This window comes from Sapajus apella, unplaced genomic scaffold (genome assembly GCF_009761245.1).
Source record: "Sapajus apella isolate SASKATOON/1434 unplaced genomic scaffold, GSC_monkey_1.0 scaffold2, whole genome shotgun sequence".
Classification (NCBI taxonomy): domain Eukaryota; kingdom Metazoa; phylum Chordata; class Mammalia; order Primates; family Cebidae; genus Sapajus; species Sapajus apella.
In genome coordinates, this window is record NW_022436942.1 from 53,107,100 (window position 1) to 53,123,244 (window position 16,145).

Below are 16,145 nucleotides of genomic sequence, written 5' to 3' on the forward strand. Positions count from 1 at the left end.
CAGATGGGTAGGGATAAAATCTCCACGGGAGAAAGCAAACGAGATGCCTGATCTGTCCAGGGGTTCCTGGGTCAGTCCAGGCAGCAGGCCTTGGGCAGGTGGTTGGACCCCTTCTGGGCCGTGGTGTCCCTGCCTGTGAGGTGAGGAGGGCAGTCCCCACCATACTGTGTTTACGGAATAGCGAGAGAATTTAGGTGGTGACTGCGCTGCAGTAAAAAGAACAGTGGGTGTGGAAATAGGGGATTTGGATCTAAATTCTGGCTCCAGGCCAGGTGCAGTGGCTCACACCAGTAATCCCAGCATTTTGGGGGGCTGAAACAGGAGGATCGCTTGAGCCCAGGAGTTTTAGACCAGCCTGGGCAACATACTGAGACCTCATGTCTATAAAAAATAGAAAATGAGCTGGGGGTGGTGGTGCATGCCTGTAGTCCCAGTGACTCAGGAGGTTGAGGTGGGAGGATCGCTTGAGCCTGGGAGGCAGAGGTTGTGGTGAGCCATGATCGCACCACTGCACCCCAGCCTGGGTGACAGAGTGAAACTCCATCTCAAAGTGAATACATAAATAAGTACATTAAATAAATAAATACATTTCAGCTGTGGAACCTTGGACTAGAAATTCACCGTTCTCACCATTCTCTAGAAATTCACCTTTCTCTTGCACTTTCTGTCATAAAATGGGAATGACAGCCTTGCCCCACTAGTCATTTTCTCGAGAAGAGACGCCTCCAATTGCAGCGGGTGTGGCGCAGCCTTTCCCTCCAGGATCCAGGAGCCCCCGCTTCCCAGTCGGAAGGAGAGTGGTTGGAGATGTAGATTCCTAGGCTCTACCCCAGGAGGTTGAGTCAGAATCCTGCCTCAGCGGTGGGGCCAGAGGAACAAAATTATGAACTCCCAAAAGTGTCCATGTCTCAGTTCCCAGAACCCACAAATATGTGACCTTGTGTGGATAAAGGGCCTTACAGATATGACTAAATTAAGAATCTTAAAATGGGGGGATTATCCTGGACTATCCCAGACGGCCCACTGGACCACCTGCTGTCTCCCCAAACCCCTAACTGCCATCAGTCTGCTCCACGCAGATATCCACCAAAAGGCTCCACGTTTGTTTCTGCCCCTGGATCAGGGGGTCCTAATAAGGGGAAGGGGAGGCAGGGAGGCAGAGATGGGATGAGGAAGTAGGGACTGGAGTGAAGCAGCCACACGCTGAGGATGAAGGTGGCCTTGAATGCTGGAAAAGGCACAGAGGAGAACCTCCCCCAGTGCCTCCAGGAGGAGCTCAGACCTGCCGACACCTCACCCCCAGCCCTGCAAGACCCACTTTAGGACTTCTGACCTCTAACGCTGTAGATGATAAATCTGTGTTGTTTTAAGCCACTAAGTTTGTAATTATTTGTGACAGCAACCTTGGGAAGCCAATATGGTGCTGTGGAGGGGCTCCCAGATCTGCACTTTTGAGGGACTCTGGGTAGAATTGCTAGGTATGCTAAATTTTGAGGGCTAGAGGTATAGTGGGAAGAGACTGGGGAACAGGAGGTCTGTATTTCTAGCCCTGGCGTCATGAGCTATGTGACTTCGGCAAAGTCACTATCTCGTTGGTTGGGCCTCAGTTTCACTGTCTGTAAGCTGGGGCAGCTGGCTGCAGCGGCAGAGCGGAAGAGATCTAGGGCTGCAGGATTCTGAGAGGCTGAGAGAAGAAAACAGTGGAGTCGAAGTCTGGCCAGTATAGGTCTCAGGACCGGAATTTCCTAGAAGGAGATGTTGGTAATTCTTTTAACTGCTCATTTTCACACCTCTCTTCCTGTGTGCCAGGTCTTGGTCTAAACGCTTTCCTTCGATGAACTCCTGGCTGCGGGGTTATCTTGGTACAGCAATCAGTCTTCTGTTTGATGAATAATTAACTGCTCTGAGGAGATGATCTGAAATCGGGAGTCAGGTCAATAAGCTGCCAAGCGGGGATGGGCGGGTGGGCACCATATTCAGCTAATGAAGGGGGCGATTCCCTGTCTCCTCTATGAAAAGAAAAATGTCACAAACATTACATGCCGCCTGAGGGGTATGGATAGAAGGGGGAGGGGGCTGCGGTTGCCAGGCAACCAGCTCATCACTAATCATGTGCATAAAAGCCTTGGGTCTCTGTTATGAGCACAGCTAGTGGGCTACCCTCCTTCTGCCCGCCCCTGCTTGACAGCTGGCCTTTTGGTTCTGGTTCCAGACACTTAGACCCTGAAACAAGCCCCTGAAACAGGCCCAAATCCCCCTCAGTATCCCAGGATCAATTCTGTTGATAGAAAGTAAACCAGGAGAGCAAAGAGTCTTTGTCCACTCCAGATGACAAAGGCCTGGCACCCATATTCCAGGACACTCTGCTACACCATGGCCTTTTGAATGAGCCGTCACCCCAGAGGCTTACTTAGATTTGAGGAAAATCCCTTCCTGACCCCTCCATTCAAGGGAGGCTCTTGCTGTTTGCCGTGTGGATACTGAGCAAACACGTGGGTCCCCAGGCCGGCTTTTGATGTGCTCTGTAAACACTCCTCTCTAGATACAGCCAACTCGCCAATTATGCAAGAGTCAACCTCCTTCCCCTGGGGATTTGTTGTCTTAAAGAACGAGGACCCACTGTGACCGGAGAGTTGACATAGCACATGTCACACAGAGAAAGTGCACCCCTGGTGGAGGCCAGGGTTCCCTTGGGGCCCAGCCATCTTTCCAAACAGAAGCATGGAAGGCTGTTTGATCTGTGGCCACTTCTGGAACATACAGGCGCAGGAATAGCCAATATTAGAAAAGATGTTTGCATCTGTTTCCTTACAAGACGCACAGGCTCTCTGGAGAATGGAGGACGGCTTTTGTGCTACGAGACAAGCACAATGTTGGGACACGGTACTAGGGTTGTCAAAGGACTGCCTTGGTCCCAGAAAGTTATTTCAGAGAGAAGTCATTACACCCATTGGCTAAAGAGAGACAGGCATCACCGAGAATGTTGGATGTCCCAACCCATTTCCCTTCCACAGTTCACACCACCCCCAGCAGGCCTGGCAGGCTGCACTGTGCCTGAGAACAGGTGATGAGGGGGCACCTTTCAGCGGTCTCAGTCCCTCTCCCTCTCCCTGCACCAGCCCCTCTGGCTTCCTCACTCTTCCTCAATAATACCTATGTCAGTCAGTTCTTTGCACTTGCTATGTCCTGAATACTCACACCCCCGATATCTGGATGACACGAGACTTTCCCTGGCCGTCATCCTATGTAAATAAATTGGCCACTCTAGATGGACATGCAGGCTGTCTCCCATCTTTTGTTATTACAGAGTGTTGGAAATAATCTTGTACATATGTCATGTCATGCATATGTGGCCATATCTATAAGATATATTCTAAGAAGTTAAATTGCTGCGTCAAAGGGCATATGCACCGCCACCCCCATTTACCTTTCCACGTGCCATTTTGAATTTTCTTCAAGTACTGGACCTCTCTTTTGCTTCCTGTCTGTCTCTCTGTCCATCTATTTTACTTGTTTATTGCCTGTTTCATTCTCTAGGGTGTAAGTTTCAGGAGGGCAGGGCACTTGTCTGCTTTATCAACTGCTGCATTCCTGGCACCTGCCACTGTGCCTGGCACAAGGCCAACTGTCAACTTTTGCTGAGTTGATTATGACTCTCCATACTAGGAAGACACTAGGCTCTTTCTTACATCCTCGCAGCCAGAGCCTCTCTCTGGAGGCAGTGGAGGTCATGAGTTTCTGATAGACCCTTACAGATACTTCATGTTTATTCAAACAGATAACACACACAGCTACATTCCTCCCATATATATATGTGTGTGTATATATATATATATATATATACATATTTTTTTTTTGAGGAAGATTTTTGCTTTGTCACCCAGCCTGGAGGGCAGTGGCACAATCTTGGCTCACTGCAGCCTCTGCCTCCTGGGTTAAAGTGATTCTCCTGCCTCAGCCTCCTGAGCAGCTGGGATCCAGGCGCCCACCACCACACCTGGCTAATTTTTGTATTTTTAGTAGAGATAGGATTTTGCCATGTTGGCCAGGCTCGTCTTGAACTCCTGACCTCAGCTAATCTGCTCGCCTCGGCCTCTCAGAGTACTGGAATTACAGGCGTGAGCTACCATGCCCGGCCCCACCTGTTCTTTTTAAAAACTGTAATAGTAGAGTACTTTATATGTCTTCTACATATTGCTTTTTTCACTTTGTGTATCTTGACGATCACTTCATGTACATTTAAGCTCCCCCATTCTTCTCTATGGCTGAGTAATATTCCAATATATGGATGTCTAGTAATTTATTTACTTGGCCACTCTAGATGGACATGTAGGCTGCCTCCCATCTTTTGTTATTATAGAGTGTTGGAAATAATCTTGTACATATGTCGTGTCACACATATGTGGCCATATCTATAAGATACATTCTAAGACGTTAAATTGCTGCATCAAAGGGCATATGCACTTATAATACGAATAGAAATTGCCAAATTGTTCTCCACAAAAATTGCAACTCTACCCCTACCAATGATTTTTAATTTTTAATTTTTGAGACAGGGTCTTGCTCTGTCACACAGGCTGGAGTGCAGCAGTGTGATTATAGCTCACTGCAGCCTTAAACTCCTGGACTCCAGGGATCCTCCCACCTCAGCTTCCCAAATAACTGGGACTACAGGTGTGCAACCTCATGCCTGGCTAATTTTTTTGTAGAGAGGGGGCCTCGCTATATTGCCTGGGCTGCTCTTGAACTCCTGGGCTGAAGCAATCCTCCTGCCTCAGCCCCTCAGGGTTGGGATTATAGGCATGAGCCACCGTGCCAAGCCCCACCAACAGTTTTTGAGAGACTTTGTTTCCACACATCCTCATCAAACTTTCTTTTATCTTTGCCAGTCTGTGAGTTGGAAAGTGACATTGCAGCTGGGCACGGTGGCTCACGCCTGTAATCCCACACTTCAGGAGGCCGAGGCAGGTGGATCACCTGAGGTCAGGAGTTCAAGACTAGCTTGGCCAACATGGTGAAATCCCATCTCTCCTAAAAATACAAAAAAATGAGCCGGGCATGGTGGCGGGCACCTGTAATCCCAGCCACTCGGGAGGTGAGGCAGGAGAATTGCTTGAACCCAGGAAGTGGAGGTTGTAGTGAGCCAAGATGGCACTACTACACCACTCCAGCCTGGGCAACACGGCAAGACTCTGTCTCAAAAAAAAAAAAAAAAAAGAAAAAAAGGAACATAATATTGCAGTGTAATATTATTTTTCATTTTCTTATTGCAAGGAAGATTTAATATTTTAACCTATGTCTAGGAGGCATTTCTATTTCCTTTCTTATGAACTACCTACTTTTCTATTAGATTTTACGTTAAAAAATAAATTTATAGGAGTGCTGATACATTAGGAAAATTACTTTTTGGCTGTGATATGAGTTACAAATACTTTCCCTATGTGTCATTTGTCTTTGCATAAAAATCATTAGATGTTTTCTGCCTTGTGGTTTTTTTTAGTCTAATGTATTCATCTATGTATGCAGGTGAGCTTCCACTTTTAAATTTGCTTTTTAAATACTTTATTATATGTCATTATCATTTAGCTGTATTATTGGAAAGTGCATTTTTTATTAGTTACATTTCAATTGGTGCTTCCCGGATGGGGTTTGAGGATACACTCTCAACTCTTGATGAATTGAGGGGCTACCTTATTCCTTGAGGACTCTTGTGAGACTTGGGAGGCACCCAACCTGTGATTACCCTCATCCATTTGATGCTGGCTCTTAAAAATCTCAGTTGCAGAGAGTGACATATTTTTGACTCTTTTTCAGGATTCTGGAACGTACCACCTGTTTTAGTCTTTAATCATCTCTCCACTCATTACAGGTGCAGAAGGTTGAGGCAGCTGGAAGCATCTGTTCACAGAGAAAAGAGCCCCTCTCCCCTGTCACTCTCCATGACAGGAATCATCGTGCACCCAGTGTCAACCTCAGCAAGCCTGTCCTCCCACACTCGGTTTTTCACATCTCCCATCCTCACTGTCCCTACCTGTCTCCCTCTCTCCCTGCTTACTGTGATTCCTGGCTCTCAGCCCCTGTTCTAGGCAGGCTGGCCACCTACATCTCTTCACTGTAGCCTGTGCATAGGAGCTATTCCAAGCAGTGGGGCCTGAATAATGGGGTGTTCTTTTAAAGACAACGAATGCAAAATTATAGACCAGGCTCAGTGGCTCATGCTTGTAATCTCAGCACTTCAGGAGGTCTAGGTGCGAGGATCCCTTGGACCAGGAGTTGAAAAACAGCCTGGGCAACATAGCAAGACCATCTCTACAAAAAAAGCATAAATAAATAAAGCAGGTATGGTGGTGCATGCCCAGCTAATTGGGACGCTGAGGTGGGAGCATGTCCTAGCTACTTGGGAGACGTAGGTGCGAGGATTGTTTGAGCCCAGGAGTTCGAGGTTGCAGTGAGCTATGATTGCACCTCTACATCTAGTCTGCAGTGACCCAGTGAGACCTCAACTCTAAAAAAAAATTAAATACAAAATTAAATATGAAGATGAATAGAATTAGAAAATACATTATAGCAAATTACAAAGCTGAGAAGCCCGCACATACCAGAAAAATACAAAATACAGAAAAACAACATGAGTTTGTGTTAATGAATTGTCTGACACACTTTTATATACTTTTTTTCATTCATTTTTGGCTGCATACTCTTTGACTGTCTCTTCATGTGACAAGAAGTTTGAAATACCATTATCCATAAAGGGAATAGAAAGAGATTTCAGGCTGTTTTCTAGCATGGTTGATAGTTTAAAAAGTTTATTTTAGCTTCACAATCTGTTATTGGTAATGTCTTGCTAAGACATAGTCCAATACATTAGGATGTATGAATCACACAGTTTCACACAAAGACATACTCACTATTTACTTCCTATGGGTTTATTATCAGCTGATGTTCCATAGAAATCCTAATAAATTTAAATTTGTACCATTTTCATCAAAAAAAAAGAAAAAAATGTATAATGTATTTAGATAGCTTTATCTGGTGTATTCTGGACAGGAAAGACCAGAAATCAAGAATCCAACTGCCCATTTTACAATTTTACAAGTCTGATGATTGGAATAATTTTTCAACAGACTGGCCTTTGGCCCTGTTCATTTCCAACTCATTTCTCCTTCATTCCCCATATGTTTCTGGTGGGCAGCTCTGGGGGGCACATGCATACTCCGATATGACCTCTTGCCCTGCACCTTATTATGAGGCTGGATGGGTCAGTGCAGAGAGAGTTTTTCTTTCTTTCTTTCTTTTCTTTCTTTTTTTTTTTTTTGAGACAGAGTGTCTCTCTGTCACCTAGGCTAAAGTGCAATGGTGCAATCTTGGCCCACCGCAACCTCCACCTCCCAGGTTCAAGTGATTCTCTTGCCTCAGCCTCTCGAGTAGCTGATACTACAGGCACCTGCCATCAGGCCTGGCTAATTTTTGTGTTTGTAGTAGATATGGGGTTTTACCATGTTGGCCAGGCTAGTCTTGAACTCCTGTCCTGAGGTGATCTGCCTGCCTTGGCCTCCCAAAGTGATGGGATTACAGGTGTGAGCCACCACGCCCGACCAAGGAAGAGTTTTTCTAAAAACCACGTCTATACCCTACCAACTAGCAAACTTAACAAAATGACTGGAAACCCTATAAATATATCTTATTTCACACAAATTAAACATGTCCTCAACTCAATTTCTCCATAGCTGGTTTTGTTTTTTTTTTTTTAATATGCACATTCACTTCAGGGCTAGGTATGGGAAAGATTTAACAGAGATCCCTCTATTGAAATGGAAGAAGACTGATGTGGTCTTAAAATTTTGTTTTATTTTATTTTATTTTATTTTTGGGGAAAGGGGTCTCACTATGTTGCCCAGGTTGTTCTCAAACTCCTGGGCTCAAGCAATCCCCCCACCTCAGCCTCCTGAGTAGCTGGGACTATGGGTGAACACCACTGTACCTGGCTAGGTGTGGTCCTAATAAAGGCAAGTAATGCATCTTCTAAAAATTTTGCAAAACATATGAACACAACTCCCATCTCGGGCCTTGGAGGAACTCATGTAAGGCAGAGGCCTTGAAGCTCAAGCTTCATTAGCTTCAAGATAACCCATCTCTTCTTCTGCTGTCTCCACACTCCCGTACTGTCTAGTTTTCATTCAAAACAGCTGCTACATGTGTCAAGATGATTTTTGATGTCCAGGGACAGAAACCCAACTGAACCAAAATAATCAGAGGATATACTGACTCCTAAACTGCTGGCCTCGGGAACAATTGGAACCAGTGATAAAAATGCCACCAGAACTATCTCCTTCTTGCTACACCTCAGTTTCCACCTCCACAAGTACAGACGAAAACTTCAACCTTACAGGAGGCTTGACCTCTGCAGTCCCTGACTCAAATCGCACTGCTCTGCCACTCTAGAGAAACCCCTCCAATGGCAAGATTGGCCGGTGTGGGTCACGTGAGCACTCCCCTGGGGTGCTCTGAGGGACAGCGCCCACTAGGGGAAGAAGGAAGATGTGCTGTGGTAGAATGAACAATCCCCTCCTGGTCCACGTCCTAATCCCTGGAGCTGTGAATGCATTACCTTACATGAAAATGGGACTTTGCAAATGTAATTAAGAATCTTGAGTCGGGTGGAGATGGCTCATGCCTGTATTCCCAGCACTTTGGGAAGCCAACGCAGGCAGATCATCTGATGTGGGGAGTTCGAGACCAGCCTGACCAACATGGAGAAACCACATCTGTACTAAAAATACAAAATTAGCCGGGCATGGTGGCACATACCTGTAATCCCACAACTCAGGAGGCTTTGAGGCAGGAGATCAGGTCATTGCACTCCAGCCTGGGCAGCAAGAGCGAAACTTTGGCTCAAAAAAAATAAAAGAATCTTGAAATAGGCAGATGATCCCGGATTATTGGGCAGGCTTCATGTAATCACAAGGATCCTGATAAGAAAGAGGCAGGAGACCAGGCGTGGTGATGTGCACCGATAGTCCCAGACCTTTGGGAGCCCAAGGCAACAGGATCACTGGAGCCCAGCAGTTTGAGGCTGCAGTGGGTTATGATGACACCACTGTGCTCCAGCCTGGATGACAGGGTGAGATCCTGTCTCTGTTTAAAAAACAAAAAACAAAAAGACACAAGAAAGTCAGAGACAGAGGAGACGTAAAGATGAAAGTGAAGGTCAGATAATGTGGGGCCATGAGCCAAGGAACACAGGCAGCCTCTATAAACTGGAAAAGGCAAGGCACTAGACCCCTCCTGCAGCCTCCAGAAGGATTGTAGCTCTGCCAGCACTTGATTTTAGAACTTCCAGAACTGGAAGGAAATGAATTTGTGTTGTTAAAACCAATACATTTGTGGTAATTTCTTATAATAGCAATGAGAAACGAATACAGGTGCTGAGAAGACAACAAAATGCAGCCCACTGTACCTCCCCTCTCCTCCCTCCTGGTCCTATCTATCTGTATGGGCTGAATTGTGTCCTTCCAAAATTCGTATATTGAAGTCCTAACTTCCAGTACTTCAGAATACGATATTATTTGGAGAGAGAGAGTCTTTAAAGAGGTGATTAAGGTAAAATGAGGTCATAGAGGTGAGCCCTAATTCAATATGGCTGGTGTCCTTGTAAGAACAGAAGATCAGGATGCAAACAGGTACAGAGGGAAGACCACGTGAGGACACAGCAAGAAGGCGGCCCCTACAAGTCAAGGAGAGAGGCCTCCGAAGAACCCAACCTGCCAACACTTAGATCTCAAACTTCTAGCCTGCAGAATTGTGAGAAAATAAATTTCTGTTGTTTAAGCCAGCTAGTCTATGGTGTTCTTTATGGCAACCCTAGCAAACCAAGATATGATCCTTCAAGGGAGAGCTGAAAATGTGTCTCCTTTCTCAAACTGCCTTTGACCAGCCAGCAGCCGGAGCAGCCATGGTCTCAGAACACCTAGTGGCCAAGAGTTTAATCCAAGGATCACAAACTCAAATGCTGCCAGGGGCCAGGAAGAACTAACACAAGTGAGGTGACTGAGTATAAGAAACTGTATTTGCCAGTTGATATGGTTTGGATCTGTGTCCCCACAATTAAACCTCATGTTCAATCGTAATCCCCAGTATTGGAGGTGGGGCCTGGTGGGGGTGACTGGATCATAGGGGTGGATCCTGCAAGATGGGTTTAGCACCATCCCTTTGGTGCTGTTTTTGTGATAGAGCTTTTATGAGAAATGGGTATTCTCAACTGGTTATTTACAGGTTGTATAACCAGTTACATGAGAGCTGGCTAGCACCTACCCACTTCTGTCTCTTGCTCCTTCTCCCACCATGAGATGTCTCACTCTGCCCCCTTCGCCTGCTGCCATGATTGTAAGTTCCCTGGGGCCTTCCAGGAGCGGATGCTGTCATGCTTCCTGTGCAGCCTGCAGAACCATGATCCAATTAAACCTCTTTTTTTTTTTTTTCTTTTTTTTGAGACAGAGTCTCTGTCGCCAGGTTGGAGTGCAGTGGCACAATCTCAGCTCACTGCAACCTCCGCCTCCCGAGTTCAAGCAATTCTCCTGCCTCAGCCTCCTGAGTGGCTGGGACTACAGGCACATGCCACCACACCCAGCTGATTTTTGTATTTTTAGTAGAGACGGGGTTTCACTACATTGGCCAGGATGGTCTTGATCTCTTGACCTTATGATTCACCCACCTCAGCCTCCCAAAGTGCTGGGATTACAGGTGTGAGCCACCAAGCCTGGTCAAACCTGTTTTATTCCTTTTAAAAAAATAAATTACCGAGTCTCAAGTATTTCTTTACAGCAGTGTGAGAGTGGACTAATCTACCAGTTAAACACAATAGGTGTAGGCTATCGCAAAAATGACATTCACTCCCTGTCTTTTAGTTTTGCCACATTTTGTCAGGGATGAAAACAAGGAAAATCCTCTCTACCTGACTGTTCCATGGGGAAAAGTGGCAATGCTGGGGTGAGAGGTACCTGCTTTTATTTTTTGTGTTCAGGAGCTGAGCTGGAACCCGTAGGCCCAGCCCCGTGCCAAGGGGCAGTTGCTACTTAGCTCTAACCAACTGTCACCAGAGACAAGGACAGGCCAGGGCGGCCAGAGATTTCCAATTTTTCAAAAACACTGAAAATATACATTTTTAAAGTGAAATTTGATTTTTAGACATCCGTAACTAATTCTGAAAAATGTTCACTGTGTTGGCCACCTCACATCCATTACAATAACTGCTATTAAAAAAGAAAACAAAACAAAAACAAAATAGAAACTCAGTGTCGGTGAGGATGGAGAGAAACTGGAGCGCTGCTGGTGGGAATGTAAAACGGTGCAGCTGCTGTGGAAGACAGTAAGGCAGTTCCTCAAAAATTTAAAAATAGAATTAGCATGTGATCCAGCAATTCCACTTCTGGGTATATACTCAAAAGAACTGAAACCAGTCTTGAAGATATATTTGTACACCCATATTCATAGCAGCATTATTCACGACAGCTAAAATGCGGATGCAACCCGAGTGTCCATTCAAAGATGAATAGATAAGCATAATGTGACACACATAAATATATATCACGTGATGGAATATTATTTAGACTTAAGAGGCAGGAAATGCTGATAGATGCAACACGATGAAGCTCCAGGACTTTCTGCTAAGTGAAATAAGTCAGTCATCAAAGGATAAATCACTGTTTGATTCCACTTGTACAAGGCACAATACTTAGGGTAGTCAACACCATGGAGACGGTGGAACGGTGGTAGCCAGGAGGTGGGTGGGGGGCAAGAATGGAGAATTAGTCATTAATGGGTACAGAGTTTCAGGTTTACAAGATGAAAAAAGTTCTAGGCTGAGTGCAGTGGCTCACGCCTGTGATCCCAGCACTTTGGGAGGCCAAAGTGGGTGGATCACCTGAGGACAGGAGTTTGAGACCAGCCTGGCTAACATGGTGAAACCCCATGTCTATTAAAAATACAAAAAATTAGTCAGGCATGGTGGCGGGCACCTGGAGTCCCAGCTACTTGGGAGGCTCAGACAGGAGAATTGCTTGAACCCAGGAGGCAGAGGTTGCAGTGAGCTGAGATCACACCACTGCACTCCAGCCTGGGTACAGAGCAAGACTCCATCTCAATAATTTAAAAAATTATGAATAAAGTTCAGGTGGTCGATATTGGTGATGTCTGCATTCAAATATGAATGTACTTAGTGCCACTGAATTTTACACTTAAAAATGGTTGAAATAGGCTGGGTGCAGTGGCTTATGCCTGTAATCCCACCACTTTGGGAGGCCAAAGCTGGTGGATTGCCTGAGCTCAGGAGTTCAAGACCAGCCTGGGCAACATGGTGAAACCCCGTCTCTACTAAAATACAAAACATTAGCCAGGCATGGTGGCGTGCGTCTGTAGTCCTACTACTCGGGAAGCTGAGGCAGGAGAATTGCAAGAACCTGGGAGGCGGAGGTTGCAGTGAGCTGCAATGGCACCACTGCACTCCAGCCTGGGCAACAGAGTGAGACTCCATCTCAAAAAAAAAAAGGTTGAAATAGTAAATTTAATGTTATGTGTATTTTACCACAATTTAAAAAATCGGAAAACACCACAATTGAGCTTGCTAAGATTGTTATTTTGAAGCAAGACACATTTTTTAAAGCCTAGCCTCGGCGCATAATCCCCCAGTCTGCAGCCTCTGTTTTAGCACTGAATGGTTTTCTAGTCATTTCACGTGTTCATGTCTTACCCAACTAGAAGGTGAAATTCCAGGAAAGTAGGAAGTGTGTCTTAACCATCTTTGGTATCTTTCAAAGTGGGTACTTGGAGCTTTGCAGTGGACAAATCACAGTTGCCCTGCCGAATCCTGGATGATACTCACACACTCATAAGTAATTATTAGACACTGCCATGCTGTACACAGAGCTGTGGCCAGAGGGGACTAGTTGTAAATTTCAAGAATGAGAAGGGAGCTTTTAAAGTACAAAAAGAAATCATCCTGACTAGCAGGTGGGGATGGTGTGTCAGGAGAGACAAGGCTGAAGACGGCAGGGAGATGGGAAAGGGGCCTTATAAGCCACAAGCAGGGGAAATGGGAAATCACCACTTCCCCTGTAAGCAGAGAGTGACAAGGTTGGATTGGATCTAAGGCTTTAAGCAGAGACTGACAAGATTGAATTGGATTTTGAGATAAATCACAAAAACTAGAGTCTGGAACACCCCTGCTGAGAGACTCAGGAAAACGCTAAATGCGCCTTGGAACAGCTCTCCAGTGCCACGTGTGAACACAAACACACGTGCTTGTGTTGAGAGAATGAGGAGGTTGGGGACATGGGGAAGAACTAGGGGAACTTGGGTGACTTCAACAAGAAGAGCGACGACTTGAATGCACGCCCCCTTCAGAACAGGGGCTGTGTGTGCATGTGTGTATGGTGTGTGTGGAGTTAGAGTGGGGGAGATTCGTAGGTGGGTCTGGGCAAGCTGACACCTAAGTTCCAGACCATGGGCAGCAGATGGAGGCAACGCTCAAGTCCAGCCATCAGATCCTCTGTGCTCTTCTGGAACACCTAGAGGAAATCCTGAGAACTCCAGCTTTAAATGGATCCAAGACACTGTACCCAGCACTCAGTAACCCGTGGCAACCCCTAGAGGCTGCTACAACCTCAGCAATGGGGAGTGTTATACCCAAGGAACCAGCCGGATCCCCAGACACAAAAATGGCTGCACCTTGGTGATCACAGCACATGACCAGGAACCGTCAATGCACTCATGGGACTGTCCCACTGACAATGCCTACAGGGGAAAATGCCCAGTCCTCGAACACCCTCCTTTGAGGGGGAAAAGCCACATTAGAATAAGTGATATGACCGAAAGACAAGATTTCTCCTAAGGCCGATGGCCATGGAAGGCTCATCAAGTGTTTTCCCTGTTTGCTCCAGTGCTGTCCTTCAACACCAGGACAGGAAACAATTTCTTCAGAAATAACTTAGTAAAGCTTCATAAAGCCTGGAGAATGCTGTCTTCAGAAGAGCCACATCTGGGGCAGTTTGGGGAAGGGTGACGTATGAGGATGGGGACCATTATCTCTAGAGGTCTAGTGATTCAGAACTGGGTGACTCTGTATGGCTGGTCCCAGGGACTTTGCTCTTGCTGGTGGAGGCTGAATTCGTCACTCCCAATCCGGATGCTCCATAATCATCCTCAAGTACTCCGGTCCATCTGCATGTGTAAATATGGATGGGGATGTTCTGCACTGTCCCCATCAGCCTCTGGGTCCTCCACTCTCTCCCTGCTCTGGATCTCATCTTTCTACTTCCTCTGTAGGTGGCATCATGGGGACTGTCTGGTGACACCCCTAAGCAGCATCAGCCACTAGAAACTTCCAGTCAAGTCCCCTGGTCCCTGCTTCCAACCAGATGACCGCACCTCCACCCCAGAATGGACTTTAGACCTAGCAGCAGAGATGGCCATGCTTCCTGTGTGACATTAGGGCAACCACGTTTCCCACAGGCACCCAGGTGGGGCTGAGACAGGCCACCCGGAGGTGCGCAAAGTAGGTGGGATGAGATGGACGCCAAGAACGCCCCAGCGAAATGGGTGCCCCTGTTTGCAATTGGGAAAGAAGGGCTCCCACCTTTCCTAAGCCCCGCATTTCACATATTTTGCCCCCACTCTACTCTCAACCCCCCACTCTCTGAGTTCCACCCCATGTGACCCCCGCCCCCCATCCTGACTTGCTGCATCCTCACCCAGCTCCACAGATCCCTGCCTCCCGTGCCTTTGCTCCAGGTGAGGCCATACATTTGGGGGAGTCCTATGTGCATGGCCATTTTGACCCAGGGAATGTTTGATGTGACCATTTTAAAACACACTCCACAAAATTGCTCCAAACACTGCTTTATATTAAAAATTAAAAGCAGGCCTAAGTGAAAAAGACAAACAAGGGACAGGGGTGGGCATGATGACTACTGAATACACTACGTAGTAGCAACAATTTAAAACAAATATTTAATAGTTTGGTTTTCCCTCTAGCTACCTAAAAAAAAAAAAAACTGCCTCTCAGACTAAAATAGCTGCTTCAAGAGCGCCACGTCAACATGTCATAAGTTTGCTCATATTGCTACCTTCATCTTCCTACTCCCTGTTTCAGTTAGGAAGTGCTTATGACACAACTAAGGGCCACTAACAAAGGCATAAGGACAGACATTTATGACTTCACATCACAAGAAATCTGCAGACAGATGATTCCTGGCACTGACTCAACTGCTCAACAGAGCTCACATGGACGCTGCTGCTGTCCGTCTTTCTCCTGCCATCCTTAGCACCTTGGCTTTCAGTTCTCACTCTCATCACTTCATGGTTGCAAGGTGGCTGCCACAGTTCCAGGCATCACATCATCATACGAGGCAGGAAAAAAGGGAAAGGGGCAGTAGTTAAGAGGCTGTTATAACTGTCCTGGGAAGAACTAAACCAGAACCAGTGCGGCTGCGGCTGAGATGGAAAGATGATGATTCTGAGACGTATTTAGAAGGGAGAATTGACATGGGTTGATGGCGGCATTGATGAGGAAGAATGGCTCTGAGGTTTCTAGCTTGGGTGATGGTGGTGCCTTTAATGAAAATAAAGAGTACAGAAAGAGCAGACTTGGTATAAGGGGAAAAACAATGACCTTGATGTTTTAGTTTGAGGTTCTACTGAACCAATACTATATATGATATCCTGAATCAATATTATATAAGAAATCAATATTATATAAGAAATTTAAAATATTTTAAATTTTAAATTTACAGGCGCAGTGGCTCACACCTGTAATCCCAGCACGGGATCTGTGGAGTAGGGTGAGGACACAGTAAGTCAAGATCCACCGATCCCTCGGGTGGATCATGAGGTCAGGAGATCGAGACCATCCTGGCTAACACGATGAAACCTCGTCTCTACTAAAAATACAAAACATTAGCTGCACGTGATGGCACACACCTGAGGCAGGAGAATCGCCTGAACCCAGGAGGTGGAGGTTGCAGTGAACCAAGATCACGCCACTGCTCTCCAGCCTGGCCACAGAATGAGACTCCATCTCAAAAAAAAAAAAAAAAATTACAATATGGATCCACTGCTTGGAAAAGAGGTAGGTGCTAGCTCTCTGACTGTAG

At 46.1% G+C, this 16,145-nt stretch overlaps 1 protein-coding gene across 1 annotated transcript in view; it reads right to left on the minus strand.

Annotated features, from left to right (window-relative positions):
- The window catches only part of TMCC3 (transmembrane and coiled-coil domain family 3), a 373,454-nt gene that overhangs the window by 24,462 nt on the left and 332,847 nt on the right, over window positions 1-16,145 (minus strand). The window lies entirely within an intron of this gene.